Source organism: Molothrus ater, chromosome Z (assembly GCF_012460135.2).
Source record: "Molothrus ater isolate BHLD 08-10-18 breed brown headed cowbird chromosome Z, BPBGC_Mater_1.1, whole genome shotgun sequence".
In the NCBI taxonomy this organism is placed as follows: Eukaryota; Metazoa; Chordata; class Aves; order Passeriformes; family Icteridae; genus Molothrus; species Molothrus ater.
Window position 1 is genome coordinate 27,391,653 of NC_050511.2, and position 25,615 is coordinate 27,417,267.

At 41.1% G+C, this 25,615-nt stretch overlaps 1 long non-coding RNA gene across 1 annotated transcript; it reads left to right on the forward strand.

Moving 5' to 3' along the window:
• Window positions 1-8,257: 8,257 nt before the first annotated feature.
• LOC118699735 (uncharacterized) lies at window positions 8,258-24,595 on the forward strand. The gene is made up of 4 exons (XR_004982116.1): window positions 8,258-8,365; window positions 9,967-10,150; window positions 22,471-22,512; window positions 24,501-24,595. It is a non-coding gene; the product is annotated as an uncharacterized LOC118699735 (long non-coding RNA).
• Window positions 24,596-25,615: the final 1,020 nt, after the last annotated feature.

The window sequence follows — 25,615 nt, forward strand, 5'->3', positions numbered from 1 at the left end:
GAATTCAGACTGTTGTTTCTGGGTTAGATTCAAAGTGTCATATGTGCTAATATAGTTCTTTATTTTTCTGACAACTCTGACAACATAAAATATAACATGGGGTTATATAAATTGTGGAAGAACCTAACCACAGAGAAACAGGAAAATTAAATATAAAAAATCTTTATAACACATTGTATCTTTTTCTTTCTTTCTTTCTTGTTGCCATCCAAGAACTTTGGCATCATCTCTTTTTTGCAAGAGATGCCATATCTCTAGAGAGAATATATGTACACACATATGCACATATATAAACTCAAAAATCCAAGCAACAGTTATCATATCAATGTCTGATGAAAACCTGCACCCATTAAAATAAAACAATACTGAATGCTAGTAATGACTGTCAATAGTTATGAACATTTTTGTTGCATTCCAAAGTCTTTCTTTTTTTTTTTCTGGAATTTTCACAGCACAACATGTTACTATTACAGGGAAACATTTCAACAGCTTGAATTGATTTGATTTCAATAGAAAAACATAAAAATACTTAAAATTAAACGAGTTTTAAGTGTTTAGCTGGACTGCAGACATGGCTTTCAGTATGTCACAAGGTAGGGACACTAGGAAAGAAGGAAAATACAAAAAGAAATGCTGTCTGGCTAGAAAGCATGGGAAGGCAGAAAGGCATTCCTCAAGCTAATGATTTTTCAGAGCATATGCCTTTGTATACTGGCACAAATGAAAACCTTATCTCTAAAGTAGATGCTAATTAACTTTCACTGCTGCACCATTAATACATTCCCAGGTGCTTTCCAGGTTTGATGTTATAGTGTCTGGGAGAGGGGAAAGTGCTGACTGCCTCTTCAGACAGCTTCTCTTTTAGGTGGCTCATTCCATGAAATGTATTTGCCCAGCCAGGACTGTCCTACAGGCCCTGATATATTGTGAAAGAGAGAGAGTAAGAAAAGGGCACCCAAATATGAGAATGAGGCACTGGGTCTTATTTACTGAGAGCTTGGCATCACATTTTTCTACTCAGGTCTTGCTGGAGCTCCTCAAAACCTGTACTTCGAAAGACCACAAGCACCTTAGGTCTCAATAGAATAGACTTTTACTCTCCATTCTGGTCTGGATGATAATTTTGGATGTTGGCCAACTATTAATGTTCCATGGTAAGTCTTTTTTAAACCTCAGGCTAACTAATAAATTAGTAATATAAATAGCAGGGGCAAAAAACTCAGCCACCTCTGTCTTTAATTGCCTGTTGTAATCCCAAGTCCTCTGATCATTTCTGTTACATGGCATAATAAGATCATTAGGTGATTTTTTAGGTTCTTATGATTACTCAGCTCAAGACAGAGCAGCTATTATAACACAGTTTCACCCCCAGAATAATCTGTTTCTAAGGAAGCTCTGCTACTGTTTTTGCAACAAAGGATGCTGGTAGGTCAAGTAGCAGTCATAAAGTCAGTGGATATGTTCAAGCATGGCTGACTCCTAAGTGACCTTTTGTTGTTACAGTCTATACTCAAGTATCCTTTTTCAATATTCTGCATTTCCCTATGTATACAAGGTTTTTTACACATTCTACTGTTTAAATATAAAAAAAACCTCTGTGGTATTTATTATATAGAAATATAGAATATATTTCTATAAAATATAGAATCATACCATGGCTATGGTTAGAACGGGACATTTAAAGATAATGATGACCCATGGCAGGGACATCTTTCACGAGATCAGAGTGTGAAACCTGACCTTAGACACTTCCAGTGATGGGGCATCCAGAGCTAATCAGAGCATCTGTTCCTGTGTCTCAACACCCTCATTGTAAAAGATTTCATCCTTGTATCCAAGCAAATCTACCCTATTTCAGTTTAAAACCATTGCCTCCTCTCCCCATCACAAGGAAGTTGACTGCAATGAGGTCTCTCCTCAGTCTCCTCCAGGCTGAACAGAAAAACTGACCTCAGCTGCTCCTAATATGGCTTTCCTTCTAGACCCTTCACCGTGTTCATGGCCCTTTGGACAGTCCCCAATAGCTTTATATCTCCTTTATTGTGGCACCCAGAGCTGCCCCCACCCCTCGTGGTGAGGCTGCCCCAGTGCAGAGCAGCGCAGGACAACAATGCTCTGCTTGAGGATGCTGTGCCTGAGGATGCTGTGCCTGATGCCCCCAGGACACGGGTGGCCCTCCTGGCTGCCAGGGCACTGCTGACCATGTTCAACTTGCCATAAGCCAGGACTCCCAGGGTCCTTTCTGTGGCATTGCTTTCCAGCATCTCATTTTTCTGTACATCCAGGGCTGCCCCATCCCAGGTGCAGAAGCTCTAATGCCATGGGAAAACACAGGACACACAGCCATTCCAAGCACTGGCTGCAGAACCCCACCACAGCCAAAGCTGGAACTTCCATAAGTTCATGAATCAAGGTCTAAATCAAACTCTTTGAGGTCCAAATTCAGCTGTAAGCCTGCATGTTCTCCTTTAGTCTAGGCCTTAAAAATAGTAATGTAATATGTACACAGAAGCATTATCTGGGCTTCTTTCCTGAAGCTTATTTCAGTGGTTTGGAAACCATGTTCCTATAACAGTGTCACAGGAAAAGAATCACTATATCTTCTTTTACCACTTGCACTCCAACACTGCACACAAACACTTGAACAGTAATCAAAAAAATAAAGCTGTTATTTCATATAATCATATTGCTGTTAAATAAGGGTTACCATCTCATAAACCTTTTCCCTAAATGCAATCTGAGGTTCAATCCATGTGTTGAAACTGGTTTTTCAAAGGTACTATTCGCTGTTTTTCTAATTTGAAAAACTCTATTTCACCACTCTTCAATACTAACAAACAATAAAAAGATTTCGCCAAAAATCCTAGACAGAATGTTATAGGCATCTGTGAAAATGCAAATCTGCTTAAGGTAGGGGAAAATCAGAAGTCCAAGAATGCAAGTTTTATTCTAACTTAGAGTTGATTGTCCATCTTTAAAAAACAGGATGAGCTGGAGTCCTAATTTTTTTTTTTGTGGCTCAGAGAAGTCAAAACATAATGCTTACTAATGTCTTGCTCTCAAAGTTACCCTGAATCTGTCTGAAAGGATACATGACATTTTTGTTTGCCACGGTGCAAACATGTGAGATGTAAATAGATACTGGTGATAGACAAAGACACTTCAGCCTGCATTCAGTGTTAGTGTGATAGTACTGCAAACCAGCATTGCAGTTTTCTCAGACGTGGGTTTGCAGTGACCTCTGTAGGACAGACCTGAGACAGGGTCTTTTCATGCTCCAGACTTGCTTTTTGAGAAGCCATAATTTTATTGTACACTGCTGCAGCTTCAACAGAATCCCAGTGCAGATTTTCTGCGTATATATATTAAGATAAAAAACTGGGCCTTCAGCCCCTGATGATACCCAAAATGCCTGACAGTTATGCTCTGGCAGTGTGGTAGTGACCTCCCCACTGATCCCTTCAGCCTTTGACATCTTAGTGCCATTTGTCAATATGATTAGTTTCTGAAAAGTAATTTCTGTGAAACCACCTGTTTTTGCTAGATTTCAAGTTCTGCAGTAGACAGAGATCTCCTGGCAACCAGACTGGCTCACCTGTCACCTGGAGATACAACCACCAACTGCAGAATGTTCAATTCAGTGTGACTGTTGGCATGATTTCTTGAGTAACTATGCTGCAAGACAGGGACAGTTTGTGCAGCATTTTGATCTCTTGCCTCTTGAACATTTTTAAGAGAGCAACATTGTCTACCTGGCCAGGGAAAAATGGGGCAATGGGGAAAAAGCAGAAGTTGAAAACATTGAGTTACAAGTTCACACACTTTCTATCCCAGCCCAAGTTTCTGAATCAAAGAGACAAAATTAATTCCAATGTGTGTTGTTAAGCCAAGTGTCTTTGACTAGTTCAAGATTCATACTACTCACTTACCCAGAAAGCTGCAGTAAATTATTACTTTTCATGACTACCCTTTACAGGCCTTAGGACTAATCACCAATGCTCAGGAAATACAAGGGATCAGGGCCAGCAGCAAGGGTTTGTGAAATGTGCATCTTGCTTGACCAACCTGATCCCTTCTATGGTCAGGTGACAACCTTAGAGGATGAGGAAAAGGCTGTGGGTATTTCTCCTTGAACTTTAGTAAAGCCTTTGACACTGTTTCCCACAAAATTCTTCTGGACAAAGTCTCTGCTTATGGCTCAGACAGGCACCCTGTTCACAGGGTAAAAACCTGGCTGTATGGCTGGGCCCAGAGATTAGTGGGGCATGGAGATACATCCAGCTGGTGGCCAGTGACCAGTGGTGCTCCCCAGGGCTCAGTACTGGGGCCAGTTCTGTTTTATGTTCTTTATGGATGATCTAGATGAGGAGATTGAGTGCACCCTCAGTTTGCAGGTGACACCAAGCTGGGTGGGAGTGCTGATCTGCTGCAGGGCAGGAAGGCTCTGCAGAGGGATCTGGACAGGCTGGACCATGGGCCCAGGCCAGTGGTGTGAGGTTCAACAAGGCCCAGTGCTGGGTCCTGCCCTTGGGTCACAGCAAGCCCAGGCAGTGCCACAGGCTGGGGCAGAGTGGCTGCAAAGCTGCCACAGGAAAAGGACCTGGAGGTGCTGGTGACAGCAGCTGAACATGAGCCATCAGTGCCCAGGTGGCCAAGAAGGCCAATGGCATCCTGGCCTGTGCCAGCAATGGTGTGGCCAGCAGGAGCAGGGCAGGGATTGTCCCCTGTACTCAGCACTGGTGAGGTCACACCTCAGATCCTGTGCTCAGTTTTGGGCCCCTCAGTACACGAAGGACATTGAGGTGCTGGAGCAGGTCCAGAGGAGGTAATGGAGCTGTGAAGGTTCCAGAGCACAAGACCTATGAGGAACAGCTAAGGGAGCTGGGATTGTTTAGCCTGCAGAAAAAAGGCTCAGGGGGGTCCTGCTTTGAACAACTACATGGAAGTCTGTGGTGAAATGGTGATCTGTCTCTTCTTCCAGGCAGTTAACAATAGGACAAGAGGAACTGTGCCAAGGAAGGATATTCAGGTTGGATATTGGGAAAAATATCTGCACTGACAGAGTGGTTAAGCATTGGAACAGGCTACTCAGCGAGTGGTGGAGTCATCATCCTTGGAAGCATTCAGAGAAAAAAGAAAAATACAGCACTTCATGCTGTGGTTTAGTGGGCATGGTGGTATTTGACCAGTGCTTGGACTTGATGGTCTTGGATATCTTTTCCACCCTAAATTATTCTGTTACTCTGTTACCTGGGAAGCAGTATTGCAGCAAATAAACCCAGCCAAATGCTTGGGTGTACTGGCAAAGGCAGAGACAGCATATCCAGGGAAGTTATCCTTTATCTGTTAATGATTCATCATTTATGAGGTGGATATGAATTGCTGTGTCCAGTTTTGGATCCCAATAATATAGGGAAAAGATTAATATATTCGGTTAGGTTCAGGAGAGCCCCCTAGCCTTCTGTCAACCTGGGAAAAGGGATGGGAGATCTGTTGCTTTTTTGACTTCATAGAATGATAGAATGGTTTGTGTTGGAAGACACCTTTGCAGGTCATTTAGTCCAACTCTCCTGCAATAAGCAGGGACATTTTCACCTCGATCAGATTGCTTAGAGCCCCATCCAACCTGACCTTGGGTGTTCCCAGGGATGAGGCATCCACAAGCTCGCTGGGCAAGCTGTTCCAGTGTTCTACCACCTCATTGTAAAAAATGTTTCCTGATGTCTAGTCCGAATCTACCCTTTTATTTTCCTATTTTTGCCCTGTTGTTTCAGTCCCTCCAAAAAAAGTCTGTGTTAATCTTCTTCATAAAGCCCACTTAAGTAGTGAAGGGCTGCAAATAAGGTTACCCCAATGCCTTCAGGCTGCTCTGATCTGTTCATCCCCAGCCTGTGTTAATACCAGAGGTTCCCCTAACCCAGATCCAGCACCTTGCATTAGGTCTTTTTGAAACTCATGACATTCCCGTGGACCCACTTCATGAGCTTGTCCAGGTCCCTCTGATGGCATCCTGTCCTTCACATGTGTCAACTGCACCACTCAGCTTGGTGTCATCTGCAAACTTTTGACAGTGCTTGATCCTTTTGTCTGTATCACAGATGAAGACACTAAACAGAATCAGTCCCAAAACAGATTCCCAAGGGCCACCATCCATCACTGATTTCCAGACAGACCTCTGGATCCATTGCCCTCTGGATGCAGCCATTTAGCCTTCTCCACTGAATAGTCCATCCATCAAATTCCTCTCTCCAATTTAGAGAGAAGGATGTTTTGGGGAACCATTACAAGGCTTTACAGAAGTCCAGATAAACGTCATCTTTATCCCTTCCTTGCCCCCTGACCTCGTCCCTCCATCACAGAAGACTGCTTGGCTGGTTAGGCAAGACTTGCCCTTGGTGAAGTTGTGCTGGCTGTCTTGAGCACAAGACAGTGTCTGTCAGGCACAGAGCAGAGGACTTCCCAGCGTCCTCATATCTATCCTTTTAAAAGATGGATACAATGTTTCCTTTTCCATTCACCGGGGACTTTGCCTGATTGCCATCACTTTCCAAATATTATGGAAAATGGCCTGGCAACTACATCAGCCAATTCCCTCATGACTCTGGTATCTCATCAGGTCCCATAGATTATGTCTGTTCAGATTTCTCAAGTAGTCTTGAACCTGATCTCTTATAGTGGGCAGACTTTGCTCCCCATCCACTTCAGAGCTGCGGGAAGAGATTGTTAGTGAAGACTGAGGGGGAAAAGCTATTGAGTACCTGAGCTTTCTCCTCATCTCTTGTTTTATTCATCAGAGAGTTACACTTTCTCTTACCTTCAACAACCTCGTGGGAGGATATAGGGAAGGTAGACACAAATTCTGTTCAGAAGTGCACATCAATAGATGAAAAAGCAAGAGACCCAAGCTGGAGCATGAAAGGCTCAGGCTAGAAGTATTGAAATGTTTTTTAATATGGGTGTAGTTAAACACTGGGAACAGGAAGGTTTTTGAATCTGTCTGCTTGTTCAAAGCTGTGATTAACTTGCTGTTGTTGACCATGATGATGCTCAGAGTGATTTCCAGAGGTGCTGGAGGGGTCAGCCACTTGTGATTCTTTCAGTTGTCTTCTACATAAAATTGTGTCAAGAAAGCAGTGATTTTTTTTTTTTTAAATTTGCTGCTGTTTAACTCAAACTAACAAAAAGCAGTAACTACTGAGCTCCTAAGTCTAGACTCTCAGAACAAAAACATTTCACTGGCAAGTGCCATATGCCTCATGATTTTAAATTGTAAAAGCTTCAGAGAGCAGTACAAATTCTGATGCTGTAGAGAAATAAGAGAAAAATGTTTTATAGTTCTTCCAACTGAAATGACCATGAACAAGCACTCAATTTCCATGAAGATGCCATCAAGATACAATGAACTGAGAAACTGGTATTGAACAGAGACATCTGCACCAAGTTTGTTTTTACTTCAAACAATATTTCTCTTGAAAAATAAGTCATATCACGGCTGAATAAAACCACATTTCATAGGTGTATTTAAGTGCTTTTTATGTGGAGATCACCTCAATTAATGGCAATACAGGTGGTGAAAGAATGTTCTCTATTTACAGATGAAGAGCCTGATTGAGCCTGGATGTAATTACAACCTCTCTCAGAAGCCCTAAGGTTAATCATGCAGTCTTTGCCTTGATGCTACCAATGAGCAGCACTTAAGCAGTCACCTGGAAGATCAGTGGGAACAGAAAAATCTGTTTTCTTGTATCAGCAATTATCTTATAAGTTCATATCATCATGCTTCACAAAACATATTGCTATTCACATAGAATATTGAGTCACCCTCTTGCCAAACCAGGAACAGGTGCAGGAATAGGGAACATATCAGAAAGAAGCACTTCCTGCACCACACAGAAAACTAGTGCCTGAATCTTTTTAGAGAAGGCCATGTATCTGTTTTTCACTCAAACCATGTCTCAATACCTCTACAATCAGCAGCACAGTGCATCCAGCAATCTGGATTTCACAGCCCACTGTGTTTTTATTTGTGCCCAGTATCCCAGTTAGACATTACAGACACAACTCAAAGACTTACATCATCCATACAACTCCAACCTCCCAACTATCCATCAAAGGAGCTGCCCACAATGTCATTCACTGAATGTAGTCTGTTTGCATGGCTTGTGCTGCATGAACACAGTTGCTTCATGCCATTTTGTTACTCTCCAGCTCCTATATAGGACAAGAGAGGTCCAGGTCCCAGCTGAAGCACATTCCTGTCTACTCTCCTATTGGAAGCAGAAGATGCTGCACCCAACTGCACCACTGCTGAACAGACAATAAACTCTTCACACAGCTGCAGCTCACCCTACATGGAGACCTCCAGGTCAGTTGAATAATAAGGCTTTATATCTGAATAAAACACAGGCCCATGCCTCCTCATACTTTCTCACAAGCTAGTCAGGGCTTCACAGACAAGGTCTGACAGTAGAGTAGGATGTGCCAGGTTGTGTTTGAAAAAAGAGACTCAGGAACAGCCAAGCTCTGCATGGCAAGGATGCCATAAGTATGTTGTAGAGGTAGGAAAATATGCCATAAAACAACATGCCTGTTATGGCACATAATATGCCCTGTATGGCACGAAAGACTTTAGGAGCTTCAAATGTGGACACCAATTTCAGCATAAATTGTTCTCACTTGGCTGGAAGTATGATTAGGGGAAAAAGTGTGCAGAGAGAAATACTTATTTGTCCAGGGCCATAACCTCAGTATCTGTAAACCCCATTAATATAATAATGCAAGAAGCAGAATTTAGAAATCGAGTCATTTCTACAAATACTCCTTTAGTTTGTTTCACCACTGATTTTCACAAGACATTTCTCTCAGACCTGCCCCTTTTACTTTTTTGAAAGCAAAATGTGCTCCTATCAATGAAGTCATGAAGACAGGTCAACAGTTTCTTGAGAAAATAATTTGGATCTCTGAACATAATTTTTCCCATCAGTGCGATGATGATCCAATAATATATTATCCTAGCAGAGCTGATACACAAAAATATGAAGGCACTAGATTTTCTTCCTATGGCATTCAAAAAACCTGCAGGTAGGAGTGCTTCACAGAGAGCTTAGAGTGAACTTGGTATCTGAAACTGGGCAATGTTTTACTTATTTACTACAGATATACAATATAAATTCCCTCTGTGGAATAACCTTTCATCTAATCCTGCAGCGATTTTTCACATTTGTTTCACATCCTCCCTTCTGAGTCATTTCTTACAACCCTGGAGAAAACTCAAAGCCTTAGTTGGCAAGTATCTGAAGCCTGTTCCCCTAGCCATACCCTGATCATATCTATATTGTATATCTGAAGTTGTTTCAAAAGAGTTGTTTCAGACAATTTTTTTCATAGAAAGTGTTTCTCTTCTGCTTCAAGCTACCTATGAGACTGCAGGAAAGCCTTCTCTAAATGCTATGAACTTTTCTTGAGCATCACCATTCCCAGGGAGAGTCTTACACTTAATGGTCATTTTCACAGCAGATATATATGAAAACTTTGTAACTTGTCAAACATTTAATATAAAAACTTTCTGTAACTTGCATTACAATGGTTTGTTGTAGGGGTTTTTCTGTTTGTTTGTTTCTTAGTTTCAATTTTGTATGTAAGCCGTGCACTGACTAATAGCTGTAAGGCTAGGCTGTCTCTGTATAAGAGGTGATGATAAGTTAGATAAGTTACCTTTACACAGAAACCGAGCTACACCTTAGATGTGGTGTGAAGGAGGATCCCTGTACGGACAAATAGTGATAGCAAGCAGTGGCAGAAGTTGGAGATACCTAATATGAGAAAGATATTTCTGGCAAGTGGAACAGTTCTTTGATAATAGCAGGATGTTCGGCCTGAAGACATTTGTACTTCAGCAGCTACTTCTACTTGAACATTTAGTATGCTTCCATTAAAAATCTGTTGTTTCATTTTAATTTGTTGTAGGAACTGTGAAGTCTTGGAGGATCTTTGCTGCCAAGATGAGGAGTTACCCAAAGGAAGTGATCAGGCTGCATAGCACAAGGGAAGAGGAAAGAGAGATAGGACATTCTCTGAGGCTCAACAGCTTGAAGAGCCACCAATCCCACCTGCAGCTGAGAAGGTGGCAGTGTTCATCCCTAATATGAAGGTAAGTGCAACCTCTGGAGAGTGGAAGAGGTGGAAGCAAGTGGCTTACAGCACAACAGGGAAGGCTCTTTTCTCACCTAAAGGCTTGCAGCTTCACTATCCTCAAAGCTGAGTAGGAGCTTCATGCACCTTCAAGCAAATTATCTGGTCCACCTGACCCTAAAACATGCAATAGTACCAGGAGGAAACAGTGATTCATTGCAGTGGGTGAGTCCTTGCTGCAATTAATCACTGTTCAGGGTACAGAATAAACCACCTGTTGACCTGACATATCAATTGAAGAGATCTGCTGCCTGCTGGGTCCTCTGTCCAGGATAATGTGTAGGGACTGCAGAAGCTTGTCTGGCTCTCTGACTAATACCACTGCTCAGCTTCCATAGAAAAGGAAATGATACTGCTAGACAAAACTTGACTCTTGGGCCCAGATGGTGTTCTCAGTCCTGCTGGTGAAAAAAAAAGAACCTGCATGTAGGTAACAGAAGACTAAGATGAGAGGCATCCCTGAGTCCTGAGGGAGTTGACTGATGTATTTGCAAAGCCACTCTCATATTTGGGTGATATTTAATTTGGTGATATGTGAAAAGTGATGGCAATCATGTGAAGTCCCAGGTGACTGGAAAAAGAAAACATCGTACTCATCTTTTAAAAGAGTAGAGAGGAGGACGTTGGGAACTACCCATCTGTCAGCCTTCCCTCCATGCCTGGGAAGATCATGGAACATACCCTCCCAAAAGCTGTGCTAAGGCACACGTAGGACAGGGAGGTGGTTCAGGAAAGCCAGCATGGCAGCACCAGGGGCAGGTCCTGCCAGACCAACCCAGTCACCTTCTGTGGTGGGGTGACTGCACGAGTGGACAGGGGAAGGGTGACAGGTATCATTTACCTGGACTTCTGGAAAGCCTTTGGCACAGGCCCCCGCAGCATCCTTTTCCCTTAAAATTGAGAGAGAGGGACTTCATGGGTGGACTGTTAGGTGAATAACAAATTAGTGGGATGGTAGCACCCAGAGGGTTGTGGGCAATGGCTCAGAGTCCTGATGGACAAGAGGGACAAGTGGTGTCCCTCAGAGATCCATACTGGGACCAGTGTTATTTAATATTTTCATTTATGATGTAGACAAAGGGATTGAGTGCACTGCCAGCAAATTTGCAGATGAGTGACATACTTAACACACCTGAAGTGTGACAAGCTGAGTGACATACTTAGCACACCTGAATGATGGAATGCCATTCAGAGGGACCTGGACAAGCTCAGGAAGTGGATCCATAGGAATTTCATGGTCCCCATGTGCAACTTGGGCAAACCCTGGTATCAACACAGGCTGGGGATGAACAGAGCAGAGCCGCCCTGCTGAGAAGGGCTTGGGGTGCTGGTGGGTGAGAGGCTGGACGTGACCCAGCCATGGGCACGCCCAACCCAAAGAGCCAAATGTGTCCTGGGCTGCATCCAGAGCAGTGTGGGCAGCAGGGCCAGGGAGGGGATTCTGCCCCTCTGCCCTGCTCTGCTGAGACCCCACCTGCAGTGCCGCATCAGCTCTCTGCTCCCAGCACTGAAATGACATGAGTCCAGAGGAAAGGCATCCAGAATATTGGAGGTATTGGAGAACCTCTCCTATGATGAAAGGCTGAGAGAATTGGATTTGTTCAGCCTGGAGAAAAGAAGACCCAATCACAGCCTTCCAGTACCTGAAGGGAGCCTACAAGAAACCTGGAGAGACTTTGTACAAGTCCTGCCCTTGGGTCACAGCAAGCCCAGGCAGTGCCACAGGCTGGGGCAGAGTGGCTGCAAAGCTGCCACAGGAAAAGGCCCTGGGGGTGCTGGTGACAGCAGCTGAACATGGCATTCCATCATTCCATTTGTACCAGAGCATATAGTGACAGGACAAGGGGGAATGGTTTCAAACTGAAAGAGAGTAGGTTTGAATTAGATATCAGGAAATATTCTTTACTGTGAAGGTGGTAAGGCACTGGAACAGGTTGCCCAGAGGAGTTGTGGATGTCCTGGCAATGTCCAAGGCCAAACTGGATAGGGATCTGAGCAAGCTGAGGAAGTGGAAGGTGTCCTTCCCCACAGCAGGGAGTGTTGGAACTAGATGATCTTTAAGGCCCCTTCCAACTCAAATCATTCTATGTTCCATGATTCTATGACATAGAAAACACTGTGGTACAAAATACCTTCAGTCTTTACTAGCAATTCCATCTTGCAGAAAACCCAGAGACACATGAAAAATGTGGAGAAAGGAAAATGCATAGGGAATTCTTCCTTGGTGGAAGAGGATCAGGTCAGGGATCACTTAAGCCATCTGAACATACCAGAGTCTTGTTGGGATGCACACATGAGTGTGAGAATTAACTCACCTGTACCACTGTGAGGTAATTCTCAATAATCTTTAGTAGATGTTAATGAGACTGGAGAGTGTCTACCATGAGAAAAAGCTGACATGGGTCCAGTCCAGAAAAGAGAACTCATCCATACCTACAAATACCCAAAGAGAGAGTGCAACAAAGAGAGCCATGCTCTCCTCAGTGGTGTTCAGTGACAGGAGCAGAGACAAAACGCAGGGCATAGTCTATGGGCTTAGACTGAAACACTGGAGGTACTTTCTAAGCAACAGGAAACCCTTTTTTCTGTGAGGATGACTGGGCACTGGTGCAGGTTGCCCACAGAATTTGTCAAGTCTCCCCCACTGGAGATCTGTAAAAGCCATTTGGACACAGTCATGGGCAGCCAGCTCAAAATGGCTCTGCTGCAGCAGGGGTTAGACCACAGGACCTCCAGAGGTGCCTTCCAAACTCTGCCATTCTGTGATTTTGTGTTTCATTTAGCCTATCATTTGTATATCTCACCAAAAAAATGACATATAACTTCCAATTCTTTTTCAATTTAGGTCTTACATGGTGATAAATTGAATAATGCTCCTCCTGAAAATGCCTCTAAAGTGGTGAAATACCAATAGTAAGCAGGATAAAGCATTTTAGCCAATTTAAAGTGTTATATGAGAGAGTAGAATTAGGCAATTAACAATGCTTATCAGATGTTTTTGCCATTGCTTTCAATGCAATTTTAGATAAGCAGCTCTGAGACCTTACTTTGTTATTTATTCCTGCTACCAGACCTAGACCAGACTGTTCAATCATGGGTAGTTCAGACATTTAGTATTCTACACACAAATTCTAAGACAATAAATCCCTGATTTTTCTAATTTTCTTTTTCTTGTGATCATGTAAAAGCTTTTGTGCAAATGTGTCTCTTAGTCCTTCTGGTATTCCCAGAGCAGGGTGAGGCACTTGCTCATCATATTGTTTCTAGACATCATAGTCCTCTTACTAGTAAGGCTATAGAATTTCAGCCCTAGATGCACCAGTGCTTTACTTAATATTGTGACGCTACTTGTACCAGTGCAAGCTACTGATTTCCACCAAAACTGATCATTTGCATTGGTTCTGCCGTGGGTGCTTGGACTGTGCCTTGGAAGGGGAATTTCCAGTGTTGTCCTCATCAAAGTTTCAGCACCTAACTGAAATCCAAGACTGCATTCATGCAGCAGGCATTATAGTTCATTGCTAAGTATAATGTGTATGTGGGACTCCTACAAAAACTTCTCAAAACCACAGTTTTTGCCCTTGTATTAAGCAATTCACAGGATCAGATATCCTTGGCTAGAATTCATGGGAGCTGTACCTTTTCTGACTGTTTCCTTTCCTAGGTCTGCAACGTACCCCTCTTTAAACAAAACATACAAGGGTCAGGGAAAATTACAACATAAAAACCTCCACCGTATTTTCTGCAAGGGCAGATGAGACTATCCATGTCACTAGGACCATGCAAGGCAGGCATGAAATAATTTCACTTGACAATTTGGCCTACTACTTGCCTTATAGTGATACTGTCTTTCTTGCTAGTGAACCGGATAAAGTATTTTGGGTTAAAAGGACAGATAAAACTGTCAGATTTTTATAGGATTCATCAGTTGTTTTCTTTGTGCTGTACTAATACTGGTAGTTCTTGTTTAATAGAGGATTTTCACTGTAGTTCTGGGAATGACAAGATATCCATGTCATTTTGTTGCTGTCTGAGCACACATGAGAGGGGAGGCTTAGGACTGTGACATTTGCAGTCCCCATTGTCTAGAGTTACATACACACTTCCCCGTCTGTCCCATAACTTTATTAAAGAGCCCTTTTCAGCAAGGGTGTAGTCTTTTCCAGAAAGAATCATTAATTTTCTGGTACAGACTAATTGCGGCTATAACCAGTTTGATTTTGTTTTCTCCTTTCTGTGGCTGGAGTGAGATTTGACACTTAACTAGGCTAGTTTTATTTTATTAAAATCTAGTAGATGTAGTATCTCCTCACCATGAAGTCATACACTGCATTTTTATCAATTGCAGGACTCCATCACTCAGCAGTAAGCAAATCTGCAGAGTAAGGATGACAAAAGCAACAGCTGCTATTTACCTTGACTAAAACTACCACAAGATGTCACCAGTGTCAAATATAGGAAAGTACAAAAATATTGCAGAGGCTTACTCAGGAAGTGTTTGCAAAGCTGCTTTACAAAATATACATGCTATAAAAATCACCACTGTTGTAAAGTTTGTCCAGTTAAAGCAAAATTTTTTATAATACATAAAAGTAACTGGTGTTACACCAATTTTTTAGCTTGGTTTAAACAGTGATTTGGTTTGTGGTTGCTGCTTGCATCTAAAACAGTTTCTTTGGTTTGGTTTTAAACTTTTAACACTTTTTAAAATATGGATTCAAAATTAAATATTGAAACACAGAGATATTCTCTGACTAACCAATATTTTTTCCTGAACATTGCGTGTTGTGTGCTTTTTCAGTGAATTAATTTCTTTAACACTGGCTATGTTCAAGATTCTAAGTTAGGAGGATTTGGAAAATAATTTCATAGTTGGAAAGACTTTCTCTTTTCTTTTAGCTTTCTTCAGAGTGTTATGGTTTTTTGATTTGGGGTTTTTTTTAGATGATGTGTGCTATGTTTGGAGCCACTGCTTGACATCTTGCATTTTAAATAGTTTGCATCAGTTTAATACATTATCCCTGTAATCTGCCATTGTTTCATATCTACATTGTTTCAGTAAAAAGAAGACAACGTAATGAAGATGTAAGGTTGTGATAACTCAAGATGTTAGGTCAAAACTGTGCCCATTTGTTTCATCTACAAGGTTGTTAAAAACATCATCGCTATTTCAGTGATGTCATTTTAGTCTCCCATGGAGACTGATATCTCCATTTATCATTGTTCGCATACAAAAATAGGGAAAGTAGGGTAACTCGATCCCAGATAGATAAGAAACTGGATTCTGTCCAGAACACTGATTCATCAACTGATTTTAAGGGAGAACATTCTTATTCTACCAGTATCTTCAAGTAGGCAAAACCAACAAAGTTGCCAGGAATGTAAATATTGCTGTTCAACATCGACTCCAAACTCCTTTTCTTTCATACTTTTCCATAACCAGTCACATTTATCTCTATAAACCTTTTCAAACTCCTTCCTCCAAAGGGTTTTGATTCTTATTGTTCTCTTTCAAAAGCATGTTAGAAAGCAACTTCTGATGGGGTTGTGAATTATTTTCCACAAAAACTGCTCCCAAAAGACACTTGAACACTGCAGCTCAAACACACCTTCAGTCACACACATTTCTGACACCAAGAGAGGATGTCCTTGCCCTGCCAGCTGTGTGACATGATTTCAAAAGATTTTGTTATCATATGATTGTGATGATCCTGAAATGTAATCAAGATTTAGCCTTGATATATTTGCCCTAATTTTATAGCTATGTGAACTGGTGCCTTAGGATTTTAGCTTTTATATTTTTCATATATTTGTAATCCTGCAATTCTTTACTGTATAACTCTGAACTCCATACAGAATGCTAGCTACAGATTTCCCATTTTGGTCAGACAAAACAATTCCTCTCTAAGCCTAGGAATCAAGGACTCCTCGCCATCTCAGGCCCTGAGAAATGTAAACAAAAGTGAGTTTGGGAGGGGGACCCAAACTGGGGTAAATTGCATCAGAACCATTTAGAGAAGATGATCAAAGGCCAAAAGCCAGAGAAGCTTCACTTAAAGAGGAATAAGTAATGCAGTAGCTGAAAAAATTAGGAGCCTTCAGAACCAGAAATATTCATATCTGCCTGAAGATCCCACAGCACATGACTGGCAAGAAAAAGCAACACAGATTGTGGATGTGTGGGATGTGAGCTTCAGCAGGAGGGAGAGGCACTGGAGCCATGGAGCCTTTTCTGTCTCATACTTCTGGGGCTCAGGGAACACCTAAGGAGGTCACTACACACCCCAAAGTGGACACACTGTGGGTGCAGAGGAAGTTTGGGCACTTCTGCTCTCTTTCAACCTTGCTTTCCTCATTTGCCTTTGAATTCAATAGTTAAATGAATAGTAAGCTCAGGAATCTTGTTTCTCATCATGAAGTTATTCCAAAGGTCAGGGGAAAAGTTTGGTGGGCTACTGCCCCATGAGTGCAGTCCACTGTTGGCAAAAAATGGGACCACATTGGAGCAAGCATCATTTCCTATGTAAGTGTCTGTCAGAAATGCTTGGAAGAAAAGCATCTGCTCACTGGTCTGCCAGAGAAGAGCTGTAAGCTGATGGCTCTGCATCCTCACAGAATAAAAGTGTTTCCTCAGGTCCAGAGGGAACATCTGTATTTCAATACGTGAAAGAAGCACAAACAGGGAGGCAGGCTAGTTGTGCCTACTGCTTTTTGCAGCAGTACAAAAGGATATCCAACAGCCCTCATACCTCTGTTGCTGTGTCTACTTCCTTTGTTTTGTGAAGAAAAGATGTGTGACAGAGGGAGAAGCAAGGTACCCACAACTGTCCCAGCAATTGTTAAACCAGGAAACAGCCTCAGACATTGGGCTGCCTGAAGTCTGTTGCAGGCTTCAGAGACAAAATGGGAATAGTCATGACACCAGGCCTACCATGAAGCACAAATGCAGTGAGTGAAAAGCACTTTTCGGGTGTGATATTTTTTGTTCCTTAACTCCTATTGTGACATCATGGCAGCACAAATATAAAGGCTTCTTCCTCTCTTCCTCTCCCAGTTAATTTCCCAAGCTGGGAGAAATCAGGGGGTTTGAGTCTGGGTGACTTTAAAGTCACCTGCAGCAGTTCTCTCCATTTCATATCAATATCCAATTCTGCTTCAAAGATGTTCTCTATAATAAATAGAGACAGGGAGTACAAATTCTCTGACTCAGAGTACAGTTTCTTTCAAAGCTGCCTGTGTCCACAGCCCATGAAAAAAGCCACAATGTTTCTTCAGCAGTCCCATGCTAAGTAAAGGAGTTAAGACAATTCTCAAATCACACTTCCTGTGGATGTCTGGCAACAGCATTCCAAAAAACCTGCTCATTTGCAGATGTGTCCCTGTCCCTGGCTAAACCAGATTCTACCACACCCAGGGACTTGCAAACAGCATAGGTTCAGTCTAGAGTATTTCCTGTCTTCCAAATAGATTTCTTAGCAATAAATAATGTGGAAAAAATGTGAAACAAAAGGCCCAATATCCCTTTCATACATTTACATTACAAACTTTGTACCAGGTGCTGCTATTGTGATCTACTTTCAGTGTGTGTCAAGTTATTAAGTACAGGAGAAACAGGAAGACAGACATAGGATCAAAACCAGAAGTGAACCAAACCCCCAACTAAGCAATGTGACTTTCCCTGTTCAGCATTGCAGTACTGTGTACATCTGTCTGAGCAGAAATGCAGGCTGGACTGCATAGTCCATTCTGGGAAAACGACCTGAGGCCACTGGCCTGGTGGTCCAGTACCAAGACTGGATCAATCTTTTCATGTGCTCATTCTGGGTTGAGTGTACTAGCAAGTACTTCGAAAACACCTCATTTATCCCTGCAGCAAACATTTCTCAGTCAGTGACCAGTTTTTCATAATGAGGCTGTTTATAGTTTCCATCTTTACCTGTGTATTGTGGCAGTAAACTGTTGCACTACCTCAGAGGCAACATCCAGTTAGCCACTCCAATTTACTATAAACCAGATACCTCTGGAGAGCTTAAAAGGCTAATTCCTTTATGAAGATTGTTGTTCACTTCTTTTTACTGTATACACCATAAAAGGCATTCACGTTCATAAAGGTCACCATCAACTTCATTGCAGTGAGTAAGAAGGGTTGTGCGGCCTTCAGAGGAATCACAGCATGGGTTTGGTTTGGGTTATAGCTTTGCAGTTTTGTAACCAACTCTGGGATTAGGCAAGTGGCTTCACAGGACAAGATGGTATGAGTGAGTGCTAGACAAACTGGAGATAAATTCCACAGAGTCTGAGGGTCCCCAAGCAATAGTCGTACATCTCAGTGTCTTATCCCAAAGCTATTCCTCCTGCTTTTCATCAGCTGGGCAGGAAAGGCAGAGAAGTTTGCTGCTGGGAGACAGTAAGCTCTACAATGCAGGCAAACCAGAAACAGGCATTTCACACACCCCCCATTGTCCACAAGTGAATTCTCCAGGTCATATCTGACCTTTCATCTCACTACTTTGATTTCAGACATTACTACCCCTTTATATCAGATTGAATAAAGACTCTGTAAACAACCCTGAAGAAATGAAATACAGACAGTTTACTAATCTTTGAGGTTGTACACCACTAAGTGACAACCTTTATTATAATAATTTTAGAAAGCACATTTTTCTTATGTACATCAAGATTTTATGAAATTCTACTTAAAGATCGGTTGTACAACAAAACTTATTAAAAAAAATTGTCGAAACAAGAACTAGGTTTTTTTGTTTGTTTTTTTTATCCCCACAGCCTTAAGGCACCATTTTGTAATGGTGTGACATTACACATAGAGCTACAAAAAACAAGGTATGTCAGGTCATACAGTCAAGCGTTCAAAAACCAGGAAATAACTAAATTCAAGCTGGTGTATAAATAACTAAATTGGCAGCTGTTTCTGGAAAACAGTGATGAAAAGTTTGAGACCAGGTGCTTTCTTGATGCCAGGCTGCTTGAATGCAGCCTCCCACAGTGATGAGTAACTGCATTGAACTGAACAGACTCGTCACCCACTCTAAGTCCTTCCTATCATACACCTCTCATATGCAGAATTAAATCTTAGTGATATTTTTAAAAAATACATGGGAAAATATGGCAGTACTATAATTTTCATGGTTATATTTTGCAACTTGAAGTATGAATATTATGAATAAAAAGTTCTGGGGTACAAAAGACATTACTAAGGGTTCTGCTATTGCCCTACTTTTGAGCTAATCAACACAAAGAGAAAGAATTTGGTAAACTCTTATGTTCCAGACAGTTTTGTAGTACAATCAGTGATAAACATATCTTCAAAGATATTGACATGAATATTTCAAAGCAATGTTAGTGACACAGTGCAGTGTGTTGCTCTTCTGTTTTCTGTCTAAAGGCGGGTCCCACATGTCTTTTTGGACTGACATGCAATACCAGTTCAGCAACACAATGCTATAATGTAGAAATCGCAACAGAACCTTCCATCAAAAGGAGGGTTGATGTAAATCTTGGGTAATCAGAAGTAAAAAATACCGTGAACATAGTTATCTGTATGTCCTGCTTCCCTTTGCTGTGGATGTCCACACCAACAAAAAGCACCCCATCCACACTGTAATTGAAGGCACAAAATTACCTTGGCTTTCTTCCCCTAACTGCAGCCTCCTTTCAAATCCTATGCACTCCTCCAAGAATGTGGGTGTGGGTGTGGGAGTGTCCCAGTGTGTCAAATATGTTGTATATTTTAGTGTGCACAAGGTACAATGATCCACAATGAGCCACTTCAACAAATAAGCAACCTTCAATATTTGCCGAGGGTTACCTTTCAACCTTTGCTGGAAATATTACCTTTCTCTTATTTTTCCATTATAGATATTTGCATTTGTAGATATTCTGAGACTTGTCCCTACAATGTAATAAAATCATTTCACTGTTTAAAATCATAGTATATACTATTGGCTTTGTGGCTCCCCATAAAGATAAATTTTCATTTTAGCTGAAGTTTGTGGACTATTAAATTCATATTTTCACACTGAACAGCACATAAAACTTCCTAGTGTTAAGAGGTTGCGAAGTCTCCAGATCTATGCATAGCTTTAATTCAAAAGTTTGAAAGAATAATCAGCACCCCATGCTGTTTTCTGTTACCACAATTGACACTAATGCCTGGGAAAACCCTTCAGAGCTATTCAGCAATTATGTCTCCTCCCATTTTTGTGTTTGGTTTGGAAACCAGTGCAGGAGAGGCAGATTAGCCAAAACTAACACTACAATGCAAATGTCAGCTTCATACAAACTCCCTTCATCTGCAGCTAGGTGAAGACAATTGTAACATCATCTAATTTGCTCTTTGCACTGCCAAGTTATAACAGAAGGCTAATATCCAATGAATTGTGACAGCAGCGGGTGTATACAAAATTGGAGGTTTCTTCCAAATAGTAGTACTGCTTGATTGTTGTCTGCTGCAGAAGAAACAAGGAAGAACTAGGCAGGATTCCTCACATGCTTCTTGTCTACACAACTGGGAGAGGCAAATGCACTCAGACATTTCAGACCAGGTTCTTCACAAGTTTTTTGCTAATTTGGTTTTTAAAACTGAGTTTTTTCTCTCTACAGCACCACTTCATTAGAGGTGATGGGCAAGAGGACACTTTAGGTCTGTCTGTAGGGCCTAAATTTTTCTGCATTGATTATGTAGTAAAATGGGTCCCCTTGTTGCTATCTAGATGTAGAGGAATGCTAAACACAGGGATGAGTTCTCTCTGCAATTCAGTTTTCCAACAGTTGTTTCATCTGCATGTTTAGAAGAACAGACTTCTATATTGAGAACATATCTCAAATGCTATGGACATGCTCAGAATCTAAGCATCTAGGCCGCTGAATACAGCAAATCTGCAAATTTATAAATGGTCCACACACTCCCGATGTGCAACTATACTTGTCTGCTCTTTCTGTCTACTGCATTTTGTTGAAAAGTTGTCCTTGCCATATGAAGCTTTAAGAATTTGAAGGGCACTGTGCTAGCAGACTGAGAAGTCTTAACTTCTGAAATTTCAAAATGTTTTTGAAATGAAAGACCAATAGGTCCTTCAGAGAAAATGATGCGATCTGTTTCCCAACACCTCTTCTTTGAGGAATTCTCCACCAAGACTATCAGCTGTATATCAACAGGATGTCCTAGTAAAGAAGAAGGGATGGATTAAACCACCACAGAAAGAATAATCAGCACCCGATGCTGTTTCCTGTTCTCAGAATTGAGAGTCATTCCTGGGAAAACCCTTCAGATCCATTCAGATTTTTTCCAGACCTGTATTGTGAAATTCTCACTTGTTAAAAGACAGCGCTTTGGGAGCGCTGTTCTTTCCACAAAGGCACACATAACTTCTCCACTCTTGGTGCAAATCAAACACTTAAGAGCCTGTTTGAATACAGGGCTGAACATAAACTTATTTGACTAGTGATGTCCATGCAAACTAGTTACTGTGACAGTAAGTTCCTATTAGGAAGCATTATTACTCTAGTCAGCAAAAACTGTTTTCAGTTCGTACACTAAATATTCAGAAAAATCTGATCATTGCCTTTAAAATTGTGGTGTGTGACTCTTTTACATCTTAACACTGCTCTATTACAAATTGTCCTTTATGAAAAAGGACAATTAGTTGTCCTTTATGAAAAAGGACAACTAATTTGTTGTACACAGTCAATGTTTGCATGTTCTTAATAACCTGGCTTTAATTCACAGGATGTATGTAATCACTGTTAGATTAAAAAAAAATAATTCAAGTAACATTTAGTCTACTGATAACATCTGAAATCTAGTGCTTACTCAACTTACTGGATTCTAAGTCTAGAAAATGGCTGGTAACTTGATTTTCATTACCTGGTATTACTTTCTTTCCTGTTGTAATCTCACTTACAGTATTTGTTTCACATAATTTGTTTCATTCCCATATACACTCTTATTACCTTTAAGTATTACTAGATCACCCACCACCCTACAGAGCATCACTTAGTGCAAACTCTCACTTCACAGCAAATCATTCCTCTGCTGTCATTGCACTGGGATGTTATGTGGTGATCATCTCTCCAGTTCAGAAAGAACAATTTTCCTCCCTTCTCTTCTCAATTCTTCCAGTGTTGCATCAAGAATTATACTCTTCATGTAAGCCCCAATTATTAAATCTGTACTTTAAGAAACTCCCCACACAAACAGCTTTGCATGAAACTAGCAGTATTTTCTCCTGCCTCTCTGACCTGCATTTCATCGCTTTGCAGGAGGGTGTGATGTAGCCATCTTCTTAAAATGGGACTTTGAAGGTAAGTGTTATGGACCAGCCTGCTATGCCAAGTCGGCCTGCACAAACAGAACTAAAGACAAAAAGACTGGTTGTGGTCCTCAGCCATAGATGAGAGCATGATATAATCTGCATTCAGAAAAATCCCACCAAAAGACTCAGTCCCAAGGTGTAGCTTAATTTCACAGCACAAATTCAGTCACCAATTTTGTTGTACTACACTGTATCATTAGTAGAAGGTATTTTTTGTCAGTCTTTTCTAGAAGTGGGAACTATACGAGCCAGTCATGGGTAGTAGCATCCCCCATGAGCAGCAGACAATACTTCCAGCAGCACAGAGAGTAAACTTTTAGGGAAAAAGATACATATAGGTGAGGGTGTTTGATTAACAACACTATTCAAAAAATCAGCAATATTCCCCCTCATATACACACAACAGGAAAAATACTATCCATTAACTAATTAGAAAAAAAAATTCTAAGTGACCTTACTTGCAGATGTATTTCTTTCCATGATGGCAATATAGTTTAAAAATATTGATGATTTAATCTTATTTAAGTGATAATAACATGAATTATGGTAAACATTCTGTACACAAAGAAAAATTTATAAGACAAAATTGTTTTGCAAGGTAGGACAGAGTCAACATACGATGAAGCAAAACTCTGCTTACTATTACTTTTGCAAACTACCTGAAGAACTCTATTTACTTCACTTCACTGGAAAAACTTTATAGATGTACATTCCTACAAACTGGGATTCTACATGTTGATACTGAAGAAAGGTTTCTGAATGTCTAAGTGATTTGAGTTGATAATTTCAGCAAAAATAATGGTTACTTAATAAAAAAGAGGGAAAGCCACAAGGAGTGGCTGGGGTCACTTGTTCTATTCAGTCTGGAGGAGACTGAGGGGAAACCTCATTGCAGTCCTCCCCTGTTAGGGGAAGAGGAGGGGCAGGCACTGATCTTTTCTCTGTGGTGAGAGTGACAGGACCTGAGGGAATGGCCTGAATTTGTGTCAGGGGAGGTTTAGGTTGAATATCAGGAAAAGGTTCTTCACCCACAGGGTGGCTGGGCACAAGAACCTGGTCTTCAGGGAAGTGGCCACAGCACCAAGCTTGGAAGTATTCAAAAAGTTTGGACAATGCCCTCACACACATGGTGTGATTCTTGGGATATCCTGTGCAGGGCCAGGAGTTGGATTCGATGATTCTTGTTGATCTCTTCCAGCTCAGGACATTCTATGATTCTGTGGGGGAAAAAAAAAACAACTCAAATTCAAGGAAAATGCTTCAAGTACTTGGAGAAAAAAATTAGCCCAATTCTAGGATCACATTAATTACCCTCTCTAAAGGTAAACCACTAAGGTGATTCTGCATACCAAGGAGACTCCTCTTTGTAGCAAACATCAAAGAAAATAAAAGGATTCAATGAACACATTAAAAACCAAAAAAATAAATTATTTTAATAACTAATGAAATCTCTTTCTTAACTGTATGTGTCATACAGTATTTCCTCAGCAGGGTTTTTATGTTTTCTGTCTCATGTGACTTGCAGAAATTTTGTATCTTGAGACTCTTTGCATGTAACTAAGGATTCCCAAGGTGCAAAAGTTATTCCAAGAAGAGAGGGAAGCAAACACATACAAAGACACATGCAAACACATTCACAAGCAAGAAGGCAGGATCAGATAAACCTCCTCCTCTAGGAAACAGAGTAACCGAAAATGGTCTTATGATAAACTCCACAGAAGCTCTTTTAATTAAATTAAACACATGAACTTTTATAAACTGATTTGATCAAAACCTAGTCCACTTGTCATCTGATAACTGTTTAGTAGCCTCCAGCCCCATTCCTAATGAATGGTGACCCGTAATAGATAACATGTAAACAATGGTGTCACAGAAAACAGAAAATTAATGCTGTGAAAACTCAGTTCCCCATTGCCCCAACACATCAGGCAGCACAAGATTGCTTACACTGGTTGATGTCTGCTTTTTTTGTTGTAGGTGGAGGGCTTCAGTTTCCACATCCATCTGCCTGGTATCTTTCACAAGAACTGATGAAGAATAAAAGAAAACTTGCATTCATTTTTGAGCAAATTAACTGCTCACCATCTAAATAGTATCTGATCAGAAGCAGATAGAAAGAATGAACAGCAATATATGAGGAGCAAAGGGAGAAAATATGTTCCTACTTCCATGATTCCCTTCTTACATCCTTTGCATCAGCACTGCCTAGTATGCCAGAATAAAGCTTGGTCCTTGCACTACTCTGGTACTCACAGAAAGTTCCCGTGACTACAAACATTGCATATCTATGCTTTTACAATCACACTTTAAAAAATAAGCTCTGCTAGACAAAACATTACATTCTTACTCAGATTGCCTCAACAATGGCAATGGGGAATGCATGAGGAAAACTCTCTCCTTCCACCTGTCTTCTCACATTGTTATTATGAACACCAGCAGATCGCTGCTGGCACATGTGCAATTACTTGATTTATTGTCAAAGACTAACATATATCATAGCAAAACTCCCCTATTTTCAGGTTTTTCTACTGAGAAACAAGATTATTATCAAAATGTATTCTTATGGATGAGAGCCGACCAACACCAAACCCAAAAAAGATGACAAGTTAAAAAAGGACAATTTAAACAAGAGACTGGAAGGTAATGCAACTGTATGCTTAAGAGCAGGAGAGAATTCACAGGAATGGGAGGTAAATTCATTTCCATGATGCTTCTGGAACTGACAATAATTAGAGACAGGATACAAGCCTAACTTTTGCTTTGACCCAGAATGGTAATATCTGTTTTTTAACACAACCACTGACAGATGGATGTAGGCAAGGGTTTATTTCTGCCAAGGAAGGAAACAGCACACAGCAAGACTAATCACTAAACTATGACCACAGAGCGGATCACTATAATGGCAAATTCAGAACAGCAAGAAGGAAAACAACATCAGCCCTAATGAATCCAGATGGGTATTCCCACACCACCTAGGAACTGAGAATTTATTTTCCCACATAGGTGATTCCTTACAAAATCTTGATGAGATCACAGCTGCTGAAATAGGGAAGAAACCAATGCGTGCAAGTTTTTGTGCATGGTAAGAGATA